We start from the raw sequence: 16,635 nt of genomic DNA, 5'->3' as shown, positions 1-16,635 counted from the left end.
TTGAATATCCCTCCGGGGATCCCAAATACTGTTGTTGGAGATCTTTAGGGCTGCTTCCTGCCTCCGTTTTTCTTGTGAGTAAAAGAGGGTTAATGATGCCTCAAAGCAGGTTTACCGACGTGTTGCCAAGATCTCTTGAGTGCCAGTGACCTTTTATTTAACCCATCAGCATCAAGCTGTCTTTCATTCCATCACCGTCTATTCTCAGGAGGCTTTGCTGGCAATTCAGTCTTTCCTTTCTTGGCGCTTACATTTTCTGAAGTACAGTAAAACAATAATAATAAAAATCTATTTAAACAAGTTCCTTGCTAGTTTATGGTAATTAAAAGCAATAAATATGCCTGCATGCAGCGCTGTAGACCTTGACTCAACGGTGGGTCAATACTGCTTTCCTGGTGAGGCTGGGTAATAAATCTTTATTCCTTTTTGAATGGAAATAAGGATGGGATTTTATTCATGAATTCTGTGACCCGTTGAAGTGACATTTTCAAAACAAACACTCCAGAAATGAGAAGTTTTCTCTGCAGAGTGGGTTAATCTGCTCTCTTCCCAGCGTGTCTCTTTCAGCCTGATGATTTGCCTGATGCCTTTTTCATCCCAGCAGCAACTTCTCAGTGAGAAGGAAGAAAACTGAAATAAAGTAGCTCGGAGAGAACTGAGACACACGTGCTGCGGGGAAGCCACAGGGAAAGGGGTACAAAGGTGAGGAAGACTGTCGAGAAGAAGTCCCTGAAGATCTGGCACTCCAGATTCCATGTCCACTCATGCTTTCGCTTGCTCTGAGGCTCGGGGCAGCCTTGGAGTCCCAGCCCTACACAGCTACATGGCTCCTGCCTCCTCAGCTGTCTGCCTTCATTAGCTTCTGCTACTAGATAGAGGGTGTTCCTCTGAACCCAGATCAAACAGCAGCTTTTTGTGCTCATCTGCAATTGACTTCATTTGGTTATGTAATCTAATTGGCTTGGGATGCTCCGTGAGCCGGGGAGTGAAGCCAGGGGTTTATAAAACAAACTTGCATTGCAAAGCGTGCAAGTTTCCATCAAGTCCCATTCTTTCTGATCGCCGTGCAGGGCAAGTCAAGCACCAGCATGAAGACTCTGAGTTATTTTTCCTCTCTCTGAGAGACTGCTCCTTCTTTGGAGGAGGTTAAACATAGCAAGGGGCTCCTTCTCCAGCAGAAAGGATTAATCTTCAGCTAAGTTGCTGCTTGTCATTAAGCACAAAATGCACTTGGGTCCAGGCTCGCCATAGTGGGAGGGAGTGTAGATGTTGTCTGTAGGGTAGGGAGAGAAAGCTTTCCTTCTGCAATACATGCAATGGGTTTCAGTGGCCTCAAGTCTGTCCCTCCCCAGGTCCCTTCCCCTGCTGCGATGGGATAGAGGGGGATCCATTTTATTTCTATTTATTTGGAAGGTGGAAGGAGGGCTCTGCCTCCTGCCCCAACCCTGCACAGAAGTGGGTAGAGGGGGGGAATAGGTCCATTAACCAACATCAGACCAGAACTGTTGAACTATAAACACTGGTGTGTTAAAAACATTGCTTTTCTCCTGGAATCAAAACACAGCATCATACCAGACACTCTGAAGAAAACCATTCCATCCCAGCTGAAACTAAGACACACGGTCAGGGAGCAGCTCTGCCATCACCACTTCGCTGCGCAGCGTCATTTCCATTCTGCTGAACGTGATGCACATTCAGGCTTCACAAGGAGAAGCTTTGAGGTGTTCTGACCTACAACAGCTGCTGCAAGCCTTGGGAAGGATGCAGATGCTACAGCGACCAGAAAAGCATCCCTTTAGATGGGACAGGACTGTTGTCTGGTCGTCCCCATTCAAGCCAATGTGAAACAAAAGAGATAGGAATAAAATGATGCTTTCTCCTTGGACTCAGAGCACTGAAGTGGCAGGGGCACTCACCGAGACTAATTTAAGTGATTTTAATTATGATTCTCTCCTCTCTCTCCCGCTTCCCTTCTCCTCTCTCACATACGCTGCACGGACAGGGAACTGCAGGTTTTCTTCCACTTAGGATTAATTAAAACTGAAAAGTCAATAAGTTTCTCAGCAATTACTGTCTTTTCCATTTGGTCATTTGAGACAGTCAGGGGCTCAGAAATTGAATTTCCAGAGAGAAATCATGTCTTGTGGATCCTAGCACATGATTCTTGGAGGGAGAAATAGCTGCATTTTCTTTAGGCTGTGACCACGTTGGTTTCCCAGCTTCCTCCCCTTCATAGCAGAATCAGTTTTGCTATTTCAATAAACCCTTCAGGTGATCTGGGAGGATTTTCTCCATGTCCATCCTGGGCATGTAAGATGTCTGAGAGAGGGCAAGCAGCAACACAGACAAGAGGCTGGAGGTGATAATGACAAACTTTGACTAGCCTGGGATTTATTGACATTTTCTTTACCAGATAAGGTGGCTGGTCATTATCACATCCCTGATCTAAAGCCTCTGTAAGTCAATGGAAATCTTTCCACTGACATCAGTGATCTTTAGATCAGACTTCACGTGATATCTGTGGCCATGTATATGTGTAGTTCAGCAGCAAGATGTAGCTACTTTCCGTATTCTTAGTGTGGCTCTCAGCTATTTGAGACCGAACAAGGACAGAGTAACACACTGCAGAATTTAATTTTAGGAAAAATGGGAGCTGGAGTGGAGAAAAGGTGTTTCAGATCCAGAACGTGGGGAAAGGAAGTAAAATAACTGGAGGCTAAAAGGGTGTGATAGAATAAAGAAAAATAAAAGAAAGAAAGGAAAAGAAAAAAAGAAATTAGTGTGCCACCTCACTTGGTTTTGAATTACAGTGGGACTACCCCATGTGTATAAGTGCATATTTGCTCCTTCTCCTCTCTGTTTAAACTCAGCAGAAGCAGAGCTTCTGTTTTATTTTCATATTCCCATTGAGTTCTTTCTGCAAGTATTTCTCAGAATGAAAGAGGGGAAGAAAAAGAAAACAAATATCACTGCCTCTGTGCATGCTTTTTTGCTAACCAGGCTGCTTTGCCCCAGAGACCCCGCTGGGTGTGCGGCAGTGCTCCCTGCAGCTTTGTTTAGGAAAGTTACATTTGCTTCTCCCTTGGTGAGGCTATTAGCAGCCTCTTCCAGAAGCGAGTCTCCTTTTGTTTACTGTCACCTGAAATTGCTGGGGAATGAAATAAATCTAGATTCGATGAGTCAATAAATAAATAAGGTTTAAAAAAAAAAAAAAGAAAGAAGGAAAAGAGGGAGAATCAGAGAATCAGGGAGATTTTGACGAGGAAAAATTGAATCCCAAAGAAATAAACCCCAATATTCAGAACTCTGTTGTGCCTGATGTAGGGCTCTCTGCAGCTCCTGGTTGGTTGGACTCTGGCTCGAGCACTCTCCCAGCAAGACTGATTACGCTGTCACCACAAACAGCGTGTAAAAAATTGTGCCTCATTTTATTAGCTGGAAAACAGTGTTTAATGCAGCTGGAGCTGCAGCTCAGGGTAAACGATGGAAGGTTCCTCATGGAAAACTGTCAGTGCTGGTAATGACATCATTTCTCCATGGGTTTGATCTAGTTAGGACTATGGCTATCTGCGTTCGTTCTTCTTTACTCCCTTGCTGGGAAAATGCACCATTTGTAGAGAGCTCAAGGGTTTGAAGTCTGTCCTGACACAGAGGAGAAGCCGTGGGCAGCAGGGAGTGGGCCCCAGCCTTGGTTCACCTGTAGCTGAAGGGCAGGTAAGGGTTTCCCTCATGCTGTGGCAAATCCATAAAGGTGACATTGAGAACTGGTGTTAATTCTCATCTACTAACAACAGCAAATGACTTCAGATAATGTTTAAACCCTCGCTCTGCACCCTGTCACTGTGAAATACGGGAGGGCCCAGCTTTCCCTTATTTGTGTCTTTTTGCATAAAGATCCTGAAAACTTCCTCTGCAGCAGTAAAGGCCATCAGGTAAATCCGTGGCCATCGATATCTCATTTCCATCCGTTAGTCTAATATTATAATTTTCGAGTGTGACAGTACGTAACACAAAGCCAGTCATGAGGAATGGCATCCTCAGAAAGACCAGTGAAAAGGTAATTTCTGGGGAGTGAGATGGCCATTGGGACCCAACTGCTGCAATCTGTCCCTGTATGTCAGCACAAACACAGGGCATTGAGCTAAACAAAGTGAGTCCTATGTCCAGGCAACATGGACAGGATTGCCTGTTTAGTGAAGTGATTCATGGAGGGCTGTTTCTCTCAAGGAAGGTTTGCATGGTGAGCCCTCTATTGTTGCCATTGGAGATGGGGTAAATCTCTGCCTGTGCCAATCCACAAGGCACAATGAACATAAATTTTCAGCTGACTACAGTGGAATGTGTGAGTTGCTACTGGTTTTCTGTCTATTGAGCTGGAGTATTGAGCTTTCCTGACATTCAGAGCTAGACAGATAACCAGCGATACGTTACAAAAATGCAGTTGTCCTCTCCTGCAAATTGGCCACTCACAAATTGCAAAATTCCCAACTGTTATTCATTGCTAAAATGGCTATTTACAAATATCTTCCGAGAGTGAGAATCGAAGTTACTAAGCTGTTCACTAAAAGTTGATTGAAAATATCCAACATTTGAAGTTAGAAATTCAAGCTGCATGGATAGTTACATGAGTTATATCGTATTATTTCTGTTCTCTCGTTGGGCAAGTTGTGTAACTAATCATATCAGAACCAGCATCCATTTCGAACTGCATGTTCATGTGTGTAATTTGGAATACACTTTTGGAAAATATTAAGCTATTTGAGTTCCAAATTGACTTCTGATGAGTATTCACACTGGTAAAGCTCATTTGCTAGAGTATTTGTGGAAAGCAGCCATAGAAGCAGACCAGGAGATTCAAAGCAAATTTGTTCAGGACTTCAAATGAATATACACAGACATCTTTCAGCAGTATTCACTCACCATTAGTCATGTTGCAGTAATACCTGCAGTACATATTTACAACAGAGTTAGACTTCCCACTGTAAAGCTCTTGTTTGTGAGATTTATTAGCTCAGTGGTTTCAGAATGGTCTGAGATTTTTAATACCAAGTCCCCACCTTGGAGAGCCACTGTCTGAGTCCACCCCTCACGCTCCCTCCCCTCTTCCCTCTGAAAGCCATTGCAATAAGTTCAGCAGTTGATCTGTTCTACAGCTCAAAAGCTCGAGTGCAGAAAAACAGAGGAGAGAAGGGGTGGCTGAGGGGAGGGTCAAAGAATTTTAAACACTGAAGCGGAGAAGCCCCGTGTTCTCTATAACCTGACTTTCTCATGCTCACTGAGAATCCCCAGAAGCGTGAGTAATAAAAGAAAATGCTCTAAAGGTAAAACTTAAAGGACAATATGTGAAATCTCATTTACAAGAGGAAGCAAATGAGGCAGAATCCAAACGCTATATAGCAAAACCGACTCTAAATCAACATTTATAACACTGACTTGGCAGGTGGGTTTTACCTGCATATGCTTTAAAGTTAACAGGCCAAAATCTGTTCTTTGTTACATTCAATCAACTCTGAACTAAATGTACTGAATGTAAGGAGTTGTGCAGATCTAACTATGGGCAGAATGTGCCCTCGAAAAGATCTGCTAGGGAACTTTCACTTCTAGGAAAACAGCTAAACCAAAACATCTCCAAGAGGATCTCATTTGCAGACCCAATAGATCTCATAAAAACAAATATCAAAACACTTCCCAATAAGATACAGCCGAATTGTGAAGTAAATGGAATTATATATAAACATTGTTCCATTGCTTTACATTTCCTCCCTTTCATTCTGCTCCACCTCATCCTCAACAATTTCCTGTATGTCTGTGCTTTTCAAAACCAATTTGCATTTACTTGGGGCAAGCTGGCTGGCCCCAGAATTTTCTATCCACTTGACCATGGTGTCAGAGATCGGTGCTTCAGCTAATCACCAGTCAGAATTCAGAAGACACAACCAGAATCGTGGGATTGTTCTGGGATTGTCACCTGTCGAATCAATAGCAGGCAAGCCTGTCAGCAGATCCCATGATGATGGTGTCCTGGCACACATGGGCCCATCCATGCAATGCTTGGCCCCTGGCATTGTCCCTTGCTGTTTGCCCATGCAGTTCGGGGATTCACCGCTTTGCTGCAAAGAGTTGGTATCCAAAGTTGAAGCACTTGAGCTCTGAGAAGAAGAGCTGTTGTTTTTGCTGCTAGACAGCTGTATCTCAGTACGTTGTTTGCTATAACCGCACGCTGATTGAGTCTTGTAATAACAAAATGCATTGCCCTATAAACATAAAACAAGCTGTCACAGCATATCAACACACGAAGAGGCAAAGCAATATTGGAACAGGGCACCAGAACGATGTGTTTGTTTCCAGTATCATTCTGGAAGAGAGCTGTTCCTACCAAGACAAAGAAGATTTTGCACTTGCTGTTTGAAAACTGGTGCTTTTTCTAAGAATAATTTCCAGTCATTTTCGAGAATGGAGAGACAGAAGCATTAAAAAGTTAAATCACGTATGCTAAGAAGGGAACAGCGTTCACCTGAGGCAAAATTAGGACTCAAACCAAAGGCACCTAAGGGATATTTTGCTCTTACCACTAGTCAATTCTGCCATACAGGAAGGCAAAAATGGAAAGGGACCACCTGAAGGAGATCCCAATCCCATTTCCTCTGATTGCAAGCGGGCATGGAGAAGAAATGTCTATACCAAATACAAAATATTCCCCAAAGTCTAATCTGAAAAAAGGAAATCTTTTAACAGGAAATATGTTTCAAAATCCTATCAACCTGCTTTTTCTTCCTGCATGAGCAGAAGGCTGTAGATAGCTCACAGCAGCTGCCCTATATCCTCTCAGCATCTCTGACTCCTCTGCACTGCCTCCCTCATGGGCAGATGAAGCAAGAATACCTGGCTGCAGAGCTAGCACGTGCCTCTCCAGGCACCCAGATGTCTAAAGGTGTGCATCTGATCTGAGGAGTCGCTACTTTGGCTTTTCTTGCAGTTACTATTTGCAAATATTTCCAATGTTACGATTTTCTCCCTGAGCAAAGGTTTGGGCACTGTAGCGGAAATGCTTGAAACGGTGATGGAGCACCTGGTGGGAAGGCAGGGCCAACCCAGGGGAGCTCAGCTGCATGCAATGCACCTCAGTGACCAGAAGGTGTGGAGCCAGGATCCGCCCCTTCCCAGACCTCATTTAAGAGTTGGCAGTGGAGGTAAGGGTATCTCTTTGGAGATCCCTCCCTATCTGTGGCCTTCTGAAAGTAAGCAGCTTCTTTTCTTTATTTCTTTGCCCATGGCTGTTGCATTTGTGCAAATCTACACTTGCTGCAGCCTGCAACCTTGTTGCTCTGTTGCCGTTGCTGTGCTTTTCATTGCATTACAGGCACCAAGCTGTACGTGAACAAAAGTACATTCCAAGATAACACTACACAAGACACAGATTTGCTCTGGAAAAAAAGATACAAATTTACAAAATTTCAGTATATGTGCTTATTTTATTGTCAATGCTGACGTTTAGCCAGACAATGGTGAGCTTCATTGCTGGGCCGTAATATGTAACCTGGAACTCCTTGAAGCAGGCGTTGTGTTTTTGTTCTGCACTCAGATGTTCCCAGCATAACGGAGTCTTAGTCCAGGGCTGAGGGTCCCTCTGTGCTACTGGAATACAGATCAGTAGTGGGAAGAGCATCTTTAGTACTCAATTTCATGCTTCTAAATGTCTCAGTTTTGTACTTGCAAAGCAATTATTGCAATATTATAAACTGACAAATGACAGCTGTGGATCAAAATGCCGTTCTACAGGGTAGTAGGATTTTTCAGGTTAAAGGCAAGCTTTTTTTTTTTTAAAATGTAACGTAAGTAAATGAAGAGGACTTGACCCACACTCTTCTTTAATGTTAAATTAATGGGATGGATGAGTCACCAGATTGTTATTAAAATGAGAGAGCTGCATGGCTGACCATGCTAATAATACTTCCTCTGATGCTCAGCTGTGTTTAATATGCACCTGAGAGAATATGCACATTTGCTGGACAGCTAAGGAAGCCAGGAGTAAATACCTGAAGCAGAGCCTTCCTTCACCTTGAGGAAAGGAGAAAATGAACTTAGTCCCACCCTCCTCCTCCATTGACAGTGAGGGGATAACCAGAACTTGCTCACCAGCTTGTGTAATGCTTGTTGGTGTAACAAACCTTGGTTCCATACGTGTCTTTCTCTTTAGGTTTTGGAGTTGATTCTCACCTAGCATCTGTCTCTTTCTCTGAAAAGAGACTGAAGGTGCTTTGCTCAGACATGCCCATGTCAAACCTGGGACTGAGGGCTCCCTTCTGCCTGCTAATGGCTGTTTCAGGAACATCCAACTTCTCCTTACCCCCCTGGTATAGGTGGTCTTTGGGTACAGTAGGATGGGTCTTCCTGGAGCACCTTCTCATCCCTGAATCGGACATTTATGTTAAGGCCTGAGGCTCCAGCATTGCTTTTTGGAGCAAATCTCCCAAAAGCAAAGAGGATTACCCCATTGTGTGCCTCTTTTCTCTCTCCTTCTGCACCTGTGGCCTCGTGGCTTTAGCTTTCAAACTGAGCTAGCAAAGCACCATGGCCTCTGCAAACCTGGATTCTTAATAATCCCCTGGTTGATCATTTACCACACAACTAATTACAGCTCTTCCAAGGCTCCTGTTTATGTCTTTTCCCTCCTCTGCCTCCTTTTCATTTCCTGTGTCCTGGGCCTTGAAATGTTTGGTCTCGACGTGATAATTGATAGCTGCTGGCTGTACAAATGTAAAGGCCTGGAGTATAAATAGAGCCAGATGGAGCTGGAATTGTACTGTGTATTTTTCTTAAATAAGGGAAAGATTTATAAATTGATGAAATTTATTGTAAATAAGAAGGCATTGTCTCTTTATAATAGTTTATTGTAATTGAAAAACATCCATGACTAATCTGCTCTTGGGTCACATCGCTTTGTTTTCCCTTTGTTGCTCTCTTGAAGTGCTCACACAGATGCTTTGTGCCTCCTGTACCCAACTGTGTCACATTTGCTCTCACCGTGTGCTGCTGAGCTCACAGATACTGGTGTTTTGCATCTATAACTTCTGTTTTGGACAGGTCTTAACTAAGCTAAATGAGGCCAAGTGCCTCAGTATAGGGACGATCAAAACCTGGGCTGAAATTGTGGTAACTCTTGAAACCATTGGACACAGTGTAGGAAGAGCAGCTCTTCTGGTGTGGGTCTTGGATTTCACTGCAGCTCCATTTTGCTCACCTTTTAGGGGCAGCCCATGGGACTTGAGGAAGGCCTGCCAGACTCCTGTTGCTCTTTTGCTCGCTGCACAATAAAACCCACCGTAAATCCTGCCCTAAAAATTCTTTATGGAGTCCACCTGTCCACAGCAAATAAATCAATTGCTCTAAATTAAATTCTGTAAAAGCTGAGTGGCATAGGGTACCATGTCTGGATTTATTTGGGAGCCAGCAAGACTGTAATTTTCTAAGTCAACACTCTGACCCTGCTTTATTCATTTGCTGTTCGTGATAAAACTGGATCTCTCCCTATATTTTTGGCTGGTTGTTTCTTCTCTCTGTGATAGCTGTAATAAGCGTGTCCCTGAGAAGAGGGTGGTGGGGAGGAGGCACGGAGGGCTGTCATCCAAAGGAGAGAATTAAATCAGGATGTATCTGCTCACGCTGGCTCCTGTTTTTGCACAGCCTTCTGCTTATATTTTCCCTGCATTAACTTCTCACAAGCGAAGCTAAAGTGCCAGGCAAAGGCCTCGTTAGACACACATCTTGGGGAACTCTGATGTGCCATTAATTAAGCTCTTTCAGTGCCTCTTTCCTGCTGGTTTCAAGGACCAGCCTGCGTGCCTTAACTCTTTTCTGCTCTTTCATCTCCCTCTCTCCTCAACAGTGCTCTGACAAGAGCAGCGCGGGGCTCTGCTGCAGATGGGGCCGGGATGGTGTAGTGCCCTCTAAGTGAACTCTCAAGTCTTCTCTAGCAGAGGGAAAGCCCTTGCCAAGTTTGTGAGAGAGTGGTGTGTAGAGCCATTCTATGTCAATGAGTTTGTTGGGCAAAGTCAGGGCTTGACAAAGAAGAAGTAGACGCCAGCACATCCTGGCATGGCAGCGCTGTATGGCTCCATCCCCCTGCTGCTACCCTTCAGCTCATGGCACCGGGAGCCTTCCCATCAGAAGGGTTTGCACTGTCAGCCTGATTGATTCCCCCTCAGCTAATGACTCAAGAATTCATAATATACAGCTCCCAGTGTTGCTTTTATTTCACTTTATTTTTCTTCCTCTGTTGTCCCTCTCAGCAAAGTTTAGGGGTAATTTAAATCATGGCTGCATGCTCTTAGAGATGCAGGGTGTACTGGTTGAGCTATTCCCCACTGTACTTATGCTCCACCCCACAAAACCACTTTACCAGGTGAAGATCCTGGTCCCAACCCTGATCCCACAAGTAATGGCTGATTAAGACAAGGCATCTTCCCCCTAAACTTAAACTAGAGACTATGGATTTATTTAAAACTGCACCTATCTATCCTAAATACACTTGATGCCAAGAAATGAGCAGTCAGGACTAGTCCAACTTCTGGAGGGATATTTTTAATGTGTATTTATGTGTTAGAAGGAAGGGAAGTGTAACACCATATATCTCTCTCACAGCTAAGAAGCCATGAGATGGAGATGACGCTGGTATTTTGATCTCTATCTTCCCTTGGCAGCTCAGTCTTCTTTTCATGCATCTTAGAGGAAAATTGGGTGTCACTTTCTGCGAAGTCTACTGCCTACTTGGTCCTTAACAACACACTTAGTCCCTATAACTGAAATCCCATGTATATGAGGATTTAGGAATGGATCCTATTTTAGGTCCTGAACTGTTTCTTTCTTCCCTTGCAGCTGCTACCCTCACTCCCTGTCCCCACACTGGGTTTGCAGGCAGGGTTGCTGGTGCCAGGGAGCATCTCAGTGCCAGCATGAAGCCCCTCTGCTGGCTTCTCCTGCCCTGCCACTTTGCAAGTAGTGGGGCCAACCTCTGCTCTGTGTGAGAGCCGAAGCAGAGCTCTGCTGGTGACACAGAGAAGGTGACAGCTCAGCAGGAGGACTTCTCACTCACGGCAGCTCCTCTCCACTCTCTGCCTGCTGTAATTAATATCCTTTTCCCTGCAGGCTGTGAGGCTCTGACAGGCTTTATTTTTAACTCCACTTAATGACAGAGTATTAAGACAAAATGCAACTTTGGTGAGCTGCAGGCCTTGGGGAGGCGTGAGGGCCTCGGCGCGTTGCTGTGCTGGCAAGGCAGGCCTGTGTGTGCGGCACGGCGAGCTCAGCGTGCCACGATGTGTAATCATCTGACACACATCCAGTGGTGGGAATTCAAGAGGATGCTCCCCATGGGACATGTCCTGCCCCACAAAACAAAGGGGTATTCAGCAGAAATAGGGGTATCTCCACCAGGAGGTAGTGGGTATATGATCTTGAGACAGATGGAGGCTTCGGTTTTCGTGTTTAATGAGGAGAGTGAATGAAGGGAGGGATGTCTTGAAGTTTCCTGCAAGGAAAATTCATGAAAGATGAGGAGTGAAAGCAGGCAATAAAAGATGCTTTCAGTTTAACCAAGAGACAAGGCAGGGAAGATTAACAAAGAGTTGAACTCAGAGTGAGCAGCAAAAGCATTGGTTCTAAACAAAATGTTGGCCACAGCTTGTGTATCCCTCACACAGAATCATGGAGTGGCTTGGGTTGGAAGTGACCTCAGAGATCATGCTGTTGCAACCCCTGCCATGGGCTGGCTGCCCCCCAGCTCAGGCTGCCCAGGGCCCCATCCACGGCCTTGGGCACCTCCAGGGATGGGCACCCACAGCTCTGGGAAGCAGGCCCAGTGCCTCACCACCTTCTGAGTAAAGAATTTCTTCCTAACATCTAACCTAAACAGGTGAACAAGAGAAGCATTTGGAAGCAAAGTGGGGGAAAAATATTAAAATGATATTCCTAGAAATAAAAGTTCTGGTCATTCTTCATATGCTTTTTTAGGATTTGGGATGTTAGTAAGATCAGGAAAAGAACTACCTTATGCTTTTTCTCCTTCTAGGTCCTAATAAAGGATAACGTGAAAGAAAGGTATTCTAAAATTGCTAGACATTGATGGTTTTGGTTTCAGAAGTTAGGCTTTGAGTAAACACCATAGATTTATTTTTCAACTTAGAAATAATGGAGATAATAAAGACTTCTTTTCATTTTGTACCATCTGGTCTTCCCTCCACTCGTGACAACTTTTCAGGAGCTGTTCTTGAGGCAAAATTTCTGATTAAACTCTAAGTTTCTAGGCTGGGAAAAGGGCAATATGGAAAATTTTAATGCAAGCCCCGTCTCTGCTATAGGCATGTAGTACAGTCATGACTGACTGTAGGCATGATATGGAAGCATATTTCTCAGGGTTAGCCTCCTACAATTGTAAAAGAGATTCCTTTTGCTTGGGAAGGAAACAAAGCTCGATCATTACAGAGCTGCACATGTATCTGGTTAACATTTTTTCCAGGATGAAGCTACTAAAACATTCCCCGCTAAATTTTACAGGATTTTTCTCTCTTCCCTGAGGGAAGTGTGGGCAGTGTGGGTTAAAGAAGGAAGTGTTTTTCTGTGAACGCTCCGAGCATTTACTTTCTGTGATAATTGTGTTTAGAGTGTCACCAGGCATTGTTTTAAGCAAATGATGCTGAAATTTAGGAGCAATAAGCAATGAAATTAGAAGAAGCCACAAGTCTGACTTTTATCACAGCTTTGCTTACCCTGAAGCCTCAGACTGTAGTGTGGAAACATCCTGAGTCTACACTTGTTCTTGCAGGACTTAAAATCCTGCGGAATTCAGTTAATGTATTGCTTGCCTTACTGCCAAAGGGTCTTCTCCTACTGAGGAGCAACCAGCGTCTCTTCAAACATTAATTGAAGCAGCTGTGTTGACTTTTTTTTCCACTATCTTCTCTCCTGTCTTGCATTCTGTGAAGAGAACACTACCAGTGGGCCAAGGTGACCTCAAGCACATCCCTGATTCATTTTTACTTGCTGTCCAGAACTCCGGTAGCAAGAAGCAGGTGTTCCCCTTTTAGGATATTAGGCTTTCCTTCATCCCATGTTCCCAGTGGTCTCTTTAGAACACTGATCCTTCCTCATAATCCTCTGTCCATCCTCCAGCAGAAGAAGCTCCCCTATAATTAATACCACTGGTGCTACCGATGGATTCCAGGCCAATGCGCAGAGTAATTGCTGCTTGAGATTACTTATGACACAAATGTTGACATTCTGTTGGCATAACTTGCAATAATGTATGCAGATTGCATCCTTCTAGTGCCTTAATTATTACTTCTCCGCAAGAAATAGTCAGGTTATCCTCTGCTTTGATTTGAAGGAGATAATTCCACCTTGAAGCACAGTTGTTTAGAGAAAGGGGAACGGCGGGAGGAGAGGAAAGGAATGGACCCAGATGCTGTTATCGTGGTTTTGCCCCCACATGGGATGAGTTTGTAGCTCAACCTTGGTTACATCTTCCTCCTTTTTTCTGCCTCACTGTGGGAGTGGGGAGGTCTCTTTCAAGGTGAAACTTTCCCTGGGAAAACACAGAAGTGCCGCATTTAATGAGCCAAGACAGATGTCCTATTCAACAGCCAGCAGCATGCATGAAAGTACTTAGTATTTATTATCTACAGCGTGACAGTGTCTGGAGTCCACAACCAAGGCTGAGGTTTTGTTGGGCTGCTAGATAAAATTCCTAACCCACAAAGTTTAAGCTATACCTTAAACAGGAGGCAGAGTGCGGAGAAAGGAAAAAGAGTTCCATCTGCAAAGCACAGATCAACGCAGAAGCCCCAAACAGAAAAACTGTAAGTTTAACACCTTCCCCCCGTAGTTTGCGTTTTGTCTCTAGCTAGAAGAATCCTGGGAAACCTCAGAAATTATTATATAGAAATGTTGTTTTCAGACAAGTTTATATGAAAAGAACAACCAAGAGCTCTAGAAACCCGGTCTTGGAGAGGAAGCACATGGCTCAGATTCTCCTACATGTATAACATTATAATTTTATTTTTATAAACTGACACCTGAAGACATTCAGAATAGAAAATGGGACAGAGGAATATATCTTGCGAAGTATATCCTTGGAGAATACAGTTGCACAGCAACAGAGGATGTATTCCTGGAGCTCTGGAAATAAAACTGCTAAAGAATCATGTTTCATACATGGGGGAAGGAGAATGCTCCATGTCTTTGCAAGGAAGGGGAAAAAGTCTCTGCAAGAAGACATGCCACTGCTTTGATGTGTGGATAAACAGTTATTTCTTTTTCCTGGCCAAAGTCCCTTCAAATTTTTGAGTTATGCAAAGATTTACTCTATCCTGCTTTTTATACCGACTCATGTTTTCTGGTATCCTGCACTAATATCTTGGAGAAAATCGTGTTAGTCAATCCTTCACCTAGACCCAGTTCCTAAATATTATGGAATGTATGTAGCCACCTGTGCATGTCTTATGGTGGTGAAGGAAAATCCCTTCTCAGGCCTGCCCAGGTTGCTCATTTAGCTTGAGTTGAGCTCTCCTTCTCAGGCTTGCTTGGCAATTGGTGCTGTTTTTATATAGGGAAATAACCAACCTTCTTAAAAAGAATGGGAACCTGGTGGATTCCTTGTCTCAGCAGCCTCCCTGACGCGCTGGACTGTGAATGTCACCCTTAAGCTGGGTGCACTTCCCCACGCTGCCTTTTTGGTTTCTTTAATTGCGTCTGTGTTCTTGCACTGTCTGATGGAAAAGAAACAGGTCTGCTCAGATTAAACTGAAAGGGATTGTGAGAAACAAGTCTCCTGAGATAATTTGGGGATGATAATTAACATCACTGGGAGCGTTCAATTTCTGTAAGTCCTTTTTGGTCAGAAGGGATCAATTTTCCAGGATCGAGATAAAAACGGAGCCCCCCCTAAATCATTTCCTATCATTGTCCCAGAAGCCAATAAACACAAGGAACCGTGACCATTCTTTCCTCCTGGGGATGGTAGAATCGAAACCTGAAAGTTAAGTAATATACTTAGATACTATGGTGATCAAGTTCTCCCGCAATTGTAGGCACGATCAATGAATAATAAATCATCTCATTTTTGAACAGCTTGAACTCTACCTTTCCAAAGCAGAGGGAGAGAAGTTTTAGAAAAGATGGATCTAATTATTTCTGCAGAATCTTGGTGGTACCATCCCAGCAGCGGGTCTGCATTGCAATGCATCCCTTAGCATCAGTGCTGTTGTGTGCCAGGCTGGAGACAACAGTTCAGCAGTAAAAATGAAGTTGAACAAGATCATGATGTTGTGAGTGTTTTACTCCGTTTTTGAAACAGCAGCTGACCTGGCAGGACTCTCCTTCATGAACCAATTTCATTCTGCCTTATTCAATAAGTGCACAAACTGTTGCCCAAAGTGTGTGTATATCTATCTGTGACAGCACAGCTTTGTGCCATATGAGCCTTCTTCTACGTAGGAGCTTGGCTAACCCCTGGGCCAAGATTGCATTTGCATTTTCTAGGAACAATTTACATTCACTGTCTAATAGGTGTAGGGAATTTCATATACAAGTTTACTCCTTCCTTTTCCACTCTTTGGCCGTCCACCCCTTTCTCCTGTTTTTGCCCCCTGAATGCAGCCTTTTCTGCCCTTTGTGAATTGCCTTTCATTTGTCTCACATCTCGGGTAGACAGGGGGAGCGTGGCAGATCCTGGCCCTGCCATTATGGGATCTCTAGGGCAGGACCTGCTGCATCTCTGTCCCCTTCCCCTTGCCTTTGCCCCAAACCCTTCCCTCCCAGCCACCACAATAAGGGCCATGGGCAGTGGCATTGCCCAAGCCCTGGCAGTGGGATGGGGACAGTGTCCTCTTCCCATCAGGCGCTCTGTCCCCACCGCTTCCCATCTGCGCTGCTCTCTCCTCCTCCGGTGAAACACAGCCCAGGTTTGTTTAGTCAACTTGAAGCGAAACGCTGCACGTTGGCCAAAACCCTCCATGAAAATCCTGTTAATTTGTTTGATGAGCTGCCTCCAGCTGCAGCCAGACGAATAAACGCTGATTGGCTCTTTTGCTTAAACTCTCCGTAATGAAATGAGCCAGCTCCGTGCCAGCCGGGCTGGGCGAGAGGTGGGAGTGCGGGGCTGCGTGGGGAGGGGAGCGGGAGGCAGGGGGGGAAACGCGTCTAATGGCATCATTTCCACTTCACAATAGCTAATCCTGCCTAAATCAACGGAGCCCTGGCATCCTAATGAAATTGGGTTGGAACTTGTTCAGTTTATGATGAGCTTTTTAACCTCGGCTTCTTAATTAGCCCGATGCGGGGTTGATACGGGAAAAAAAACGGAGCGTTTTTCTCTCTGACCCATCTCTCATCGGCGGCGTAGAAATGGTGAAATTAGATGCTAATCTGCTGGTTGGGTTTAAAAATAATCTCAGCATTTAGGGCTTTCAGGGATGTGGGGGGAAAAATAGAGTGGGTTTTTCATGCATACAGGGTTGGCATCTTGTTGGGATGTGCAAGTGTTTCCCAGACAGGAGGGAACGGGGCCTCAGAGAGTCCTGCATACATGGTGATGGGGGGCAAACCCCCCAGACTATGGGGAGGTGAAGGGGAGGATGAGAG

At 44.5% G+C, this 16,635-nt stretch overlaps 1 long non-coding RNA gene across 2 annotated transcripts in view; it reads left to right on the top strand.

Moving 5' to 3' along the window:
* Positions 1 to 16,635, top strand: part of LOC110406934 — a 146,830-nt gene that overhangs the window by 127,924 nt on the left and 2,271 nt on the right. The gene's annotated exons all lie outside the window — the stretch shown is intronic.

Source organism: Numida meleagris, chromosome 16 (genome assembly GCF_002078875.1).
Source record: "Numida meleagris isolate 19003 breed g44 Domestic line chromosome 16, NumMel1.0, whole genome shotgun sequence".
NCBI lineage: Eukaryota > Metazoa > Chordata > Aves > Galliformes > Numididae > Numida > Numida meleagris.
The sequence above is the reverse complement of the archived record's forward strand: the minus strand, read 5'-3'. Positions and strand labels throughout refer to the sequence as shown.